At 47.5% G+C, this 13,352-nt stretch overlaps 1 pseudogene across 1 annotated transcript in view; it reads left to right on the forward strand.

The window, feature by feature from the left end:
* The window catches only part of LOC308233517 (glutamate dehydrogenase 1, mitochondrial-like), a 53,972-nt pseudogene that overhangs the window by 29,113 nt on the left and 11,507 nt on the right, over positions 1–13,352 (forward strand). Inside the window, exons 2-3 of the transcript in view lie at positions 4,331–5,493; positions 8,162–8,213. The product of the transcript in view is annotated as a glutamate dehydrogenase 1, mitochondrial-like (transcript). The remainder of the gene's footprint in view (positions 1–4,330; positions 5,494–8,161; positions 8,214–13,352) is intronic.

The following is a 13,352-nucleotide window of genomic DNA, read 5'->3' on the forward strand; positions in this document are numbered from 1 at the left end:
GAAGAGACTGGACAAAAATCATACACCTATGGATGAGGACAGTGGCGGGGAGGTAAGGGCAGAAGGTGGGGTGGGAACCAGGTGGAGGGGAGCTATGGGGGGAAAAAAGAGAAACAATTGTAATAATCTGAATAAAGATTTATTTAAAAAAAAGAGCAAAGACTGTCCAACATTTGGTTTTATGAAGTTTGTCACCATGTTTTTATTATTAATGTAAAAAAGTCAACATTTTAAAATAGTAGGACTTTGGCAACTTTGTAAAAAACGTTGCAGGTGTTTAAGGTTGCTATTAATTTTCAGCATTGTGCTATTAGGACATAAGATTTTTGCTTTGGTTTGCCAGTCTGGGCTCAGTTTTTATGTTTATCCTAGAAGACAACTGTTGCATCAATATATTGTTGCTTGGCATCGTTCAGCATAGGTAATGTATGCACCTTTGTGTACACATAATCATATTTAAGTTTTTTGCATAAATGAATGCTTCTAGATGAAAAAAAAAAGTGTGTAGGTGAGTATTCTCTTCTGTGTATTCAAACTCCTGGTAGTACTTCTCCACGAGAGTCCAGGATAGTGTCCTCTAAACACCCAAACACATCATCAAATTCTGCCTCAGAGGCCATGAGAGGCAGCCAAGCTCTCCTCCTCGAGAGTGTCCATCTTTGCCTCCATGTCCACCCCCCAGCAGGGGAGCAGGCCCTCCCACCTCCTGCCCTGCCTGAGACCCAGGCCCAAATTCCTTTCTGCTTTGCAGTGCCCCCACCACCAGGGCTGGCCTAATCACCAAGGCCACGGTGAGCTCACAGTCCAGCGTCCAGCAGAGTCAGTGCCTGCTGGAGGCCACAAGCCCCGGACTTGAGCTCCCCAGCTGCAGCTCTTCCAGGAGTTTTATGGTATTAATTTTATGGTTTTAATCCATTTTGAGTTTATTTTTTAATGTGGTGTAAGAAAGTAGTCTAGCTTTATTTTTTGCATGTACCTGTCCAGTTTTTCCAGCACTGTTTATTAAAGAGACTGGCTTTATCGGTTGTATATTCTTGCCTCCTTTGTGGTAGATTAATTGTGGTAGATACAGGCATGGGTTTTCTTCTGGGCTCTGTATTCTACTTCATTGACCTATGTATCTGTTTTTATGCCAGTACCATGCTTTTTTTTAAGGATAAAATAAGTTTTTATTTGTAGTCTTGTAGTAAAGGGGGGGGAAGCCATAAGTTGCAAGACAATTCTTCAGCAGTATGTACAACATACTTTTTATTTCCATGTAATGGAATCAAACACGGACCGAGACTACAGAGTATAAACTAGAAATCAGCAAATGTAGGGAATGGAGTAGAAAAAAGACACAAGAAATTAGCACTAAACACACAAAACCCTTCACCGGGATCTGCTGACCGGAGCAAAAACCAGGGCTCAGTCTCCCAATAGGGACAGGTCCTAGAACAGTCGGAAAGGGAGTGGGTGGAGGGTGAGGAGCCACACTGGAGTGCGGGTTTAGTAAATTGCTCTTGGTATTTATACAATATCAGCTGGCTCAGAACTGAATTGAATTGTAGGACACTCAGCTGGTGTTACAGAATTGCTTGGTGTATGGAAAAACTACACATCTTGTGTCAGAAATGTTGTGAGTGTGGTAGTAGTGTGAGAATAAGAAAAACATCTGATTGTCTGGCCCAGCTGGTGTTGCTCAGTGGTTGAGCATCAAGCTATGAACCAGAAGGTCACAGTTCGATTCCCAGTCAGGTTGTGGGCTCAGTCCACAGTGTGGGGCGTGCAGGAGGCAGCCAATCAATAATTCTCTCTCATCATTGATATTTCTCTCTCTCTCCCTCTCCCTTCCTGTCTGAAATCAATAAAGATATATATTTTAAAAAACAAAAAGGTTACTATGTTTCACCAGGAGAAGTGGGCCACCAGCTTTTCTCATCTCCAACTTCAAGCTGAAGAGGCTAAATTCCTGGTGAGTGTGTCTGAGAGGTCAGGAACCCGCTTTTTCAACAACAGGATAATGGCTCCATCTCAGGTGCAGCAGGTCAAGAATATTGGGGTCCTGATCGCTGGTTCCCCAGCTCACTGGTAGGGCAGAGATCCCATACTAGGAAAAGAAGCTGAGAAGACCAGAAGCTACCACACCAACTCAGCTGCCTGAATAGTGGGTTCACAGATATTGCCCAGAGGGAGAGGCTTCCAATAGAAAAGAGAGGGGGTTTTTTGTTTGTTTGTTTGTTTGTTTTTCCCTTTTTGTTAGAGAGTGGAAGGGAGAGGGAGAGACAGAGAGAAACATAGATGTACGAGGGACACATAAATTGGTTGCCTCTTGCACACACCCCGACCAGGATTGGGATCGAACCTGCAACCAAGGCATGTGCCCTTGACCGAACTTGAACCAGGGACCCTTCAGTCCACAGGCCGGTGCTCTAGCCACCAAGCCAAGCCTGCTAGGGCAAGGAAAGAGAGTTTTGAAGCTCTCACCAAAGAAATTGACTATACTTGAAACAGAGTATGAAGTTCAGGTTCCAGTCAATCGCTCCTCTTAATTAAAAGCAACTAACTAAACTGCAGGCTAGCTAGTTCGCCTGAGAAAACCAATAGAAGAGACAGCTAAGAGCCCACCTGCTCAAAAACTGTCTTCAAACACTACCCTTGACTGAACTTAATTGGATCAGACTATGAACAATGTATGCCCCAGGGCACTGTCGAAAATAATACAGTAATTAGCCAGTAATTAGTGCAGCCTGGTATTACACATATGGGTGTAATACCAAATGAAGCAGACAGCTTAACAGAGATCAGGACAAAGACAGTTTAAAAAAGCCCTGCTGAAAACACGGTCACCCTTGGGTGAATGTGGACATGCCCGCAATGCGCCCTCAAGGAATGTCATCAGAGGATCCTCACTGCAGGGGAAATAGGCTCCACTCAAATAAACTCCTGAGACCACAAAACAAACAAGAAAACAACAACAAAGACAAGTCAGGAAACCTCTTCCATCATGTGAGGACACATTGAGAAAGCGGCCATCTGTGAGCAGGCTCTCACCAGACATCAAATCTTCTGACACTTTGATGTTGGAGTTCCTGTCCTCCAGGACTGTGAGAAATAAATGTCTGTTGAGCCCGGCTGGTGTGGCTCAGTGGTTGAGCGTCGACCTATGAATTAGGAGGTCATGATTTGATTCCTAGTCAGGGCACATGCCCAGGTTGTGGGCTCGATTCCCAGGGTGGGGTATGTGAGAGACAACCAATCAATGATTCTCTCTCATCATTGATATTTCTGTCTCCCTCTCCCTCTCCCTTCCTTTCTGAAATCAATAAAAATATATTTAGCCCTAACCGGTTTGGCTCAGTGGATAGAGCATTGGCCTGCAGAGTGAAAGGTCCCAGGTTCGATTCCAGTCAAGGGCATGTACCTTGGTTGCAGGCACATCCCCAGTAGGAGGTGTGCAGGAGGCAGCTGATTGATGTTCCTCTCCCGTCGATGTTTCTAATTCTCTATCCCTCTCCCTTCCTCTCTGTAAAAAATCAATAAAATATATTTTTTTTAAAAAAAGAAAGCACAAGTGATTCCTCTCACACTTACCAGAAAGGTTAACATGAAAACACTGGAAAATGCCAAGCCTGTGAAGGGGAGAGAAGCCAGGCCTCTGCAGGGATAATCTATGCTTATCCTGTGTTCCCTCTGACTAGCATCTCACTGCCAAGAAGAGACCCAAGAGAAAGGTGGACAGAGGTTTACCTAATAGCACTATTCTTTTTTTAATTCTTTATTATTAAAAATATTACATGTCCCCTTTTCTCTTCATTGTCCTCTCCCAACTTGCCCCCACCCCCCAGCCCCAGTCTTCACCCCCATCCATTGTCTGTGTCCATTGGTTATGCTTATATGCGTGCAAGTTCTTTGGTTGATCTCTTCCCTCCCAACTCCCCGACACACACACCCTCCCCTGTCTTCCCTCTGAGGTTTGATGGTCTGCTCGATGCTTCCATGTCTCTGGATCTAGTTTTGTTCACCCGTTTATGTTGTTCCTTATATTCCACAAATGAGTGAGATTATGTGATACTTAACCTTCTCTGACTGGCTTATTTTGCTTAGCATAATGCTCTCCAGGTCCATCCATGCTATTGTAAATGGAAAGAAAACTCGTACGGTTTACAACAGCACTATTCTTAATAGCCCTATTTCAGAAACTGCCTACATGTTCATCAGCAACAAAACTCAAATAAATGGAAGTCTATGCACCAATGCAAGACCAGGAATGAGAATAAGAAGGTCTTGCCCAGCTGGCATGGCTTAGTGATGGAGCAATAACCTGCGATTCAGGTCCCTGCCTTCCCAGCAACACTACAGCAAGGTGGCGGCTGACTGGGAAAGACCCCAACTTCTTCAAGCTGATGGAGGACCTCAAGACCCAGGAGAGCGAGGAGCAGAAGCAGGATGGGGTGGGCGGTATCCTGAGATCATCAAGTCCTGAAACCAGGTGCTGATCTTGTCCATCCCCATCTGGCGTGATGGCTACTAGGAGGTCCTCGAGGGCTACCTGGCCCAGCACAGCCAGCACTGCGGGCCCTGCCAGGGAGGTGTCCGTTACAGCACTGATGCAAGTGTAGAGGAAGTGAAAGCTTTGGTTTCTCTGATGACATAAGCATGCAGTGGTTGATGTACCACTTGGGGGTGCCAAAGCTGGTGTTAAGGTCAATCCCAAGAACTACTGATCATGAATTGAAACGATCACAAGGAGGTTCACCATGGAGCTGGTAAAGAAGGGCATTATTGGTCCTGGCAGTGATGTGTCTGCCCCAGACCTGAGCACGGGCCAGCTGGACATGCCTTGGAGTGCTGACACCAACGCTAGCACCATTGGGCACTATGATAGTAATGCCCATGCCTTCACTGGCAAGCCCATCAGTCAGGGTGGATTCCATAGACAGATGGATCTCTGCTACTGGCCGGGGAGTTTTCATCAGTGAAGTTTCTTCCACGCGCATTTTAGGAATGACTTCAGGGTTTGGAGATAAAACATTTGTTGTTCTGGGATTTGGTAATGTGGGCCTGCACTCTGAGACATGTGCATCATTTTGGTGCTAAATGTGTTGGTGTTGGTGAATCTAATGGGAGCATATGGAATCCAGATGGTACTGACCCAAAGGAACTGGAAGACTTCCAATTGCTACGTAGATCAATCCTGGGCCACCCCAAGGCCAAAGCTTTATAAAGGGAGCGCCTTTGAGGCCAACTGTGACATACTGATCCTTGCTGCCAGCGAGAAGCAGCTGACCAAGTCCAATTCACCCAGAACCAAAGCCAAGATCATTGCTGAAGGTGCCAATGGACTGACAACTCCAGAGCTGATCAGATTTTCCTGGAAAGGAACATTGTGGTTATTCCAGATCTCTACTTAAATGCTGGATTAGTGACAGTATCTTACTTTGAGTGGCTGAAGAACCTAAATTATGTCAGCTATGACCATTTGACCTTCAAATATAAAAGGGATATGAGCATGTATTATATAAAACATTTTTTAAAATATATTTTTATTTATTTCATAGAGGAAGGAAGAGGGAGAGAGAGATAGAAACATCAATAATGAGAAAGAATCACTGATCAGCTGCCTCCTGCACCGCACCCCCCCCCCCCACCACCGCATTGGGGATGGAGTCTGCAACCCCAGCATGCGCCCTTGACCAGAATCAAACCCAGGACCCTTCACTCTGCAGGCCAATGCTCTATCCACTGAGCCAAAGCAGCTAGGGCTAAACCATGTTTTATAAAGCACAGAGGGAATCTGACATGCCAGGCATGCAAGAAATGTATTACACATCTATCTTCCTACAGATACACATGTAGACTGGTTTAAACAACACCAAAAAGAAATGTAGACTGGTTTAATAAAAATTATATATAAATACATGGAATGGTTAAAGAAGTATAGTGGTTACATAAATATTGAAAGAATGACAGAAGAAGTGTACCATAGTGTTAAAATCAGTTCTAAGGGAGAGAGATGGTACAGATATGCATATATGCACACATGCTATCTCTGTAGATTGGTAAAGGCATACATTTATATGTATATAGTGATTAGATAAATATAATGTTCAAATGAACACTATGTGTAGAGCTCATTTCTTCAGATTTCTTGACAGATCACATAGTTACCATGATTCAAAAAATATACGCTCAGATATTTAAGTTAAGCACAGTTGTTAAGGCATCTGGACTCTGCAAAGTTTTTCCCACCGAAAGCTCATCAGGTCAAGAGGAGAGTGGTCCTGTCCAGTGCTGTGCCCTCGAGCACTAATGGGAGCACATGCCCAAGGGGGCAGCACCAGCCAGTGGTGAGGCTGGATGAGAAATGTGAGAAAGTGATGACAAGGGCATTGAATCAGCACTGAGCACTCAGTATGTACCAGGTGAGCACCTCCTTTCAAATTACCTCCAGCGGAAAATTATTCCATTATCCCCAAGTTAGAGTAGAGGAAACTGAGGTCCAAAAAGGAATATTTGGCACACTAGTAACTCTGTAACCCTTCTAGCCGGTGAGGATTAGTGGGAGGCAGGAATAACACTGCAACAGTATTTCACTGCCACCTGCTGGCCACTGGAGATGGGCTCAGTCCTGTTTCCCACAGTGGAACCACCTTGGGATCCTGTGCCCTTACCTGCCTGACTCAGAGGCCAGACCCCGATGAAGCCAGGGTGGGTAAAATGGTGGACTGGGGGGACTGTGGCCTGGACGGAGTTGCTGTGCCTGGCCTGGAGGGAAACACAGAGGAGACGTCTGGAGCCACAGAAATTTCAGCGATAAGCAAACACCGGGAGGCATTAGATAGAGAAGTAAAAATGGAACAACTCAGAGACCAAAGGGAAGAGACAGAAAAGACCCAGGAAGAAACAAGGGATGCAGAAACACTAAGCCCCACAGAAGGCTGAGGGCCGGTGGGAGGGTTCTCCAGCAGGAAGGCCCTGGCTGCCACTGTCCTGGATCCCAGGCAATCCTCCAGCCCCATGTGCGCACCCACCTTCCGAAGGCCCGGGGCGCTCCAATTCCTAGTCCTTTCTGGTTTTCCTGGCACAAATCAGTTCATCGCAGGGCTTTCCCCAGGACAGGCGAGGTGCTGCCTCTGCTCTGGGAGGCCCAGCCTTACAGCTTCCCTGTATCCCTTCTCTCTCTCTAGGTGAGTATGTGTGCTGTTCGCCTTTGTACACAGAATGTGCATTTTCACATCCATAAAACTCTGTAGCACTTGCCTGGGAGAAAACAACACTGACTCAGGGTTTCCTTCCATCTGACTCTGTCCCGTGGAGGCTGATCAAGTTGGAGGGCCTAGAGATCATTCCTGGGCTTCAACCCAACCTGGCAGACAGACAGAACTTATTCTAACTTACTGTGGACAGCCTGTGGCTTCAATGCTCAGGGGAGTCAGCTCAGCTCACCACTTATCAGAACCAGGACCAGCTCCTGGCTGGCACTTAGCAGGCTCCTGGACGATGCAGGCGAGTTGACAGTGGAGGAACTAGCGAAGGGAGGAAACGCTGACCTCCCCAGCTCAATCTACCATTCATCCTCCTTCCCCCCACCCCTTCTTACCCTCCCCACCCTGTCTCACCCCCAGGCACATTCAACAAACACTGTACAATTTATGGCCCAGAGGCCTTTATCCCTTTTTTGTAGGAGGGAACCCTAGGGGAGGGTTGCAGCAGAATATTCATGGGCTTTCAGTTGTATTTTTTAGTATACTGATGTACCAAAATGAGTGCATAGAGGGGCCAGGGTCATTTTTGTGGTCAGCTTTGTCTTGATCTTGGATTTGTTTGGTCTAATTGAGTTTTTTTGTTATTTAGTCCCCTGACTTTGTCTGTCCTTGGGTTTGGCTGGCACTGATGGCACTAATTGGGTCTCTGTTATCTATCTTCCAGACCAGGGTGATTTAAGCTCTTTACTATCTGGTTAGGGAGGAGAGGTGTAAACCATTTACTCTCAAGTGTCCATAGTTGGGGAAGACAAGATCTTGTGGTTAACTAGCTGGCTGTAATTTGCTTGACTTGTTTGGCCCTATTTGTCTAACCATTTGCCTCAGTTTCCCTTTTCCCACTTGTCAAAAATTCTAACGTAACTATCCTGCCTCTTCGCTACATCCTAACTGCTCTCCACACCCTGCTCCCCCAGGTATAACATAGAATATCAGCAGTGCCAACTTCATAGGCTGATTGAGGACTCAGTGAGTTAGCATTGCCAAGTGAGGTGCTGAACAGAGGTAAGACTCAGGGCTCTGGAGTCATACTGGCCTTGGAGAATACACTTAATCTCTTCAAACTTCGTTTTTCATCTGTAAAATGGGCATAATCTATACTAATAAAAGCCTAGGTGGCCCTTGTGCCCTCACATCATCACAAGATGGCCGCCCCCATGTGGTCAAAGATGGCCACCACAATATGGCCACCCCACGTCATCACAAGATGGTCGCCACAAGATGGTTACCACAAGATGGCCGGCAGGGGAGGGCAGTTGGGGGTGATCAGGCCAGCAGGGGAGGGCAGTTGGGGGTGATCAGGCCAGCAGGGGAGGGCAGTTGGGGGCAATCGGGCCAGCAGGGGAGGGCAGTTGGGGGCCATCGGGCCAGCAGGGGAGCTGTCAGGGGGCGATCAGGCTGGCAGGCAGATGAGCAGTTAGGAGCCAGCGGTCCCGGATTGTGAGAGGGATGTCCTACTGCCGGTTTAGGCCCATTTCCGAGGGGTCCCAGATTGGAGAGGGTACAGGCTGGGCTGAGGACACCCCCCCCCCCACCAGTGCACGAATTTCATGCACCGAGCCTCTAGTGATTCTATAAACACATGGGTCATATCTAATTAAATGTATGAGTGACCCTGAAGGCCTTGAGAAGTGAAACTTGGCCACTATGGCCTTGGAGGCCCTGTCACCTCAGCTGTGCCTCCTCAACCTCAGCCCTACCTCTTCCTCTTCATCTCTAGAATGACCAGCCCCCCCCCCAGCCCATGGCTGATGATTCTCAGAAACCGCTGTACCACTCCATAACACACTGCAGGCCTTTCCCAAATTAGCAGTCCCTTTACTTCTTCAGAGACTTCTCCTTCCTGGCATTCAAGGAGAGTCCTTAATTATGCTAATGGTGTTCAGTTGGTTTTCTCATACAAAGTAAACACAATAAAGTGAGTAGGCAGTACCCAGACCAGTGTTTTGTTTTTTTTGTTCATTTGTTTTTGTTTTGTTAATCCTCACCTGGAGATATTTTTCCACTGATTTTTAGAGAGTGGAAGGGAGGAGGAGAGACAGAAACATCTATGTGAGAGAGACACATAGATTGGTTGTCCAGATCGTCACAAGATGGTCGCAAGATTGGGGGTGAGCAACCAGGACACGTGCCCTTGATCAGAATCAAACCCCCGACCCTTCAGTCCATAGGCCAAGGCTCTATTCACTGAGCCAAACCAGCCAGGTCAGTATCCAGTCCAGTTTAATAGCATCACCTTTACTGGGACCCGTGAAGCCTCCCATGTATACTCTGCCTCGCTCCTTCCTGCCTTTTACTGCTGTCCCAGTGCTGGGGCTCAGAGTGAGTGAGTCTCAGTAAATCTGTCTAGGGGCCCTTTAAGAGGAATGCCTGGGACTCCAACAGCCCCAGCAGGACTGCTTTTAATAATAATAATAAAAATAACCCAAGAAACAATGTATTAGGGAAGAAAAACTTTCCACTACCATCGAAGACAGAAACAGAAAAAGAGATGCTATAGCCCAGCCAGCATGCCTCAGTGGTTGAGCACAGACCTATGAACCAGGAGGTCATGGTTCAATTCTCGGTCAGGGCACATGCCTAGGTTTTGAGTTCAGTCCCCAGTGTGTGGTGTGCATGAGGCCACCAATCAATGATTCTCATTCTCTCTCTCTCTCTCTCTCTCTTTTTTTCTCTCTCTCTCCCTTCCTCTCTGAAGTCAATAAAAATATATTTAAAAAAGAAAAAGAGCCCTGGCCGGTTTTGCTCAGTGGATAGAGCATCAGCCTGTGGACTGAAAGGTCCCAGGTTCAATTCCGGCCAAGGGCACATGCCTGGATTGCAGGCTTGATCTGCAGTAGGGGGCATGCAGGAGGCAGCCAATCAATGATTCTCTATCATTATTGATGTTTCCATCTCTCCCTCCCTCTCTGAAATCAATAAAAATATATACTTTTTAAAAAGGATGCTGTAATCTACACTAATAAAAGAGAAACATGCAAACTAACCATCACTCTGCTACACCCACAAGCCACGCCCACAAGCCAATCAGGAGTGAGTAGGCAAATTAACCCAACCAAGATGGCGGCCAGCCACGGAGCTGGAGCAAGCAGGAGGCTTGGGTTGCCCCAGCAATAGAGGAAGCCAAGCTTCCCGCCCACCCTGGCCAGCCCTGGCCTCCGCTCAAGGCTACGAAGTTTCAATTACAGAAGACTAGGGGCCCAGTGCACAAAATTCATGCACTGGGGGTGGGGGGTCCCTCAGCCCAACCTGCCCCCTCTCACATACTGGGAGCCTTCAGGGGATGTCCCACTGACAGCCATGGGGAGAGGGCCTAAGCCGCAGTCTGGCCTCCCTTTGTGGGAGGCAACCGGGCTGATCAGGGGAAGGCACCAGCCCCATCACCCCACTGCTGCAGCCACTGCCAGTCACCACAGCCACCAAGGTGTTTTCATCAACACAGACTCCAGTCCCTTCACCATGAAAAAATGACAACTTTCTTTAGGCATTTTCAAGATGTGTCTTTCATAGTATATGACATTTCTTTATTTTATTTGTTATCCTCACCTGAGGATATGTTTGCATTGATTTTTAGAGAATGTGGAAGAGAAAGGGAAAGATAGAGAGAAACATCAAAGTGAGAGGAACACTTTTGATTGGTTGCCTCCTGCATGAGCCCTGACCTGGGCCCTGGCCAGAGAGGAGCCTGCAACCTAGGACATGCCCTTGATCAGAATTGAACCCAGACCCTGCAGTCAGCAGCCCGAGGCATCATCCACTGAGTCAAACGGGCTAGGGCAGGATATGACATTTCTTAGCCCTCCAGCAGTGGACCTTCGTTTTTTTCTCCAGAAATGTGGTGGAAAAACCCTAGATCACTTTTTTGGATTCTTGTTACCCAGGTTACTAAGAATATTACCAGTGGCATACAGGAAGCTTAGCCAATGAGCAGTCAGAAAAGGTGTTTCCTCTGTAGTTCACACCAATTGCCGGCTGGGCCCTGCCCAGGCCTAAAGCCTCTGGCCGAAGCTTTAGGCCTGAACAGGGAACCCCCAGTTCCCTCTGATCGCCGGCTCCACCCCTGCCCAGGCCTAAAGCCTAGGGGCCTGGGCAGGGGACCCCCAGCTCCCTCTGGTCGCCAGTTCCGCCCCTGCCCAGGCCTGCAGCCTCTGGCCGAGACTTTCGGCCTTGGGCAGAGGACCCCCAGCTCCCTCTGATCACTGGCTCTGCCCCTGCCCAGGCCTGCCAAGGCTTTCAGCCTTGGGCAGGGGACCCCCAGCTCCCTCTGATAGCTGGCTCTGCCCCTGCCCCCTCGGCTCTGATCGCAGGCTTGGCCCTGCCCAGGAGCCCCCTGGCTCAGGCCCTTCCCAGGCTGCTCAGGGCCCACGCAGGGCTTACCTCAGAGTGACCTGGGTGCCAGGATGTTCCCTGGACCCAGGTGCTGGGCGCCTATGTATGCAAATTAACGGCTATCTTTGTTGGGTTAATTTGCATACTCACTCTGATTGGCTATGGGTGTAGCGGCGGTATGGTTAATTTACATGTTTGTCTATTATTAGGTAAGATAAATAAATCCTAGATACTTGCTTCCAGCCGGCCCTGGCCTCCGCTCAAGGAGGCGCTAAAAAAAAAAAGAAAAGAAAAAGAAAAAAAGGAGGGGCTGGGACCTTGGGTCGCCAGGAGGTGATTAGACCAGGATGGGACAGCAGGGCCGTTGGGGTTAAGCAGACCAGTAGGGGGGCCAGTTGGGGGTGAGCAGGCCAGTGGGGAGGGAAGGTGGGGGTGAGCAGGCCAGCAGGGGGGGGCAGGTGGGGGTGATCAGGCTGGCGGGGGGGGGGGGGGGCCATTTGGGGGTGAGCAGGCCAGCGACAGGGCGCAGTTGGGGGTGAGCAGGCCGGCAGGCAGAGAGGTTAGGGGCAATCAGGCAGGCAGGCAGGTGAGCGGCTGGAGCCAGCAGTCCCGGATTGTGAGAGGGATGTCTGACTGCCGGTTTAGGCCCAATCCCTGTAAACTGGCAGTAGGACATCCTTCGAGGGGTCCCAAATTGGAGAGGGTGCAGGCCAGGCTGAGGAACACTCCCCCCCACCCCCGTGCACAAATTTCGTGCACAGGGCCACTAGTAGATTATAAATTCCTAACTAAGCAGGTCATGGTGGGCAGTCATGCCCCAGGCCTATAACTTCTTTAATGGAAGGTTTTAAGCTAGCCCTGTCCATTGTTCTTGGGCCTCTAACAGACCTTTGAAATACCAAAAGTAATACCCCTCAAAGGAGCTATTAACATGAGCATATAATCTTATTAACTATTCTATAAGCCAGCCCCCACCTTGCTTTCTCCGTAATTTCAAATGCATAAATGAAGCTGAAAAAAACTGTCATTTTCGGGAGCATTTGAAATATTGCTCTGCAGCATATGTCATCAGTTTGGCTCAATAAACTCACAAAATTCTCTGCCAGTTTGGACATTCTTACGTGGGCATATTTATAGTTTTACTACATATAGAGCCTTGAACTATATATAAGCAGTATTCTATTGTTTCATTGGATATGCTATTTACCCTAATCCATGTATATATGCATGACTAGTTCACTAGCTTCACTGCAAACTAAAGTTCTAACCCACAAAACTGCCATATTATCTTTCTCTGTCAACTGAGCGGAGTTGCCACCTTGGAAATATTGATGATTTTAGGCTGGCTAATTTTAAGAATTAGCAGAGTTGGGAGAAGATATGAAAACCAAGTAGAAGTAATCTTTTGTAAGAGGATATTTACATTTATAAAGGAAATTTTAATCTGTAAGTGGAGAAGGCCCTGAATGTAAATCTGCCTAACAATCTTACCCTTGTTTATTGTGCTTTACCTGATAACTTCCCATAACTACCTCTTCACCCCCAACATCTTCTTTTGCTTTTAGCTGAAAGTTGATGGGATTTAAGGAGATGGCTTCCACTATTTTAGCAAGTTATTCAGTGTTCTTGGGTCTCTCCCTTGTAAACAGGAGGTGTACATGTTATTAAACTTTATTCCATTTTTCCCCACATAATCATCTCAATTTGATTATTAGGCCAGTCAAAAGAAATGGGAGTGGAAATTTTTCTTCCCTAATACATTGTTTCTTGGGTTATTTT

This window comes from Plecotus auritus, assembly GCF_963455305.1.
Source record: "Plecotus auritus genome assembly, chromosome: 9".
NCBI classification, from domain to species: Eukaryota; Metazoa; Chordata; class Mammalia; order Chiroptera; family Vespertilionidae; genus Plecotus; species Plecotus auritus.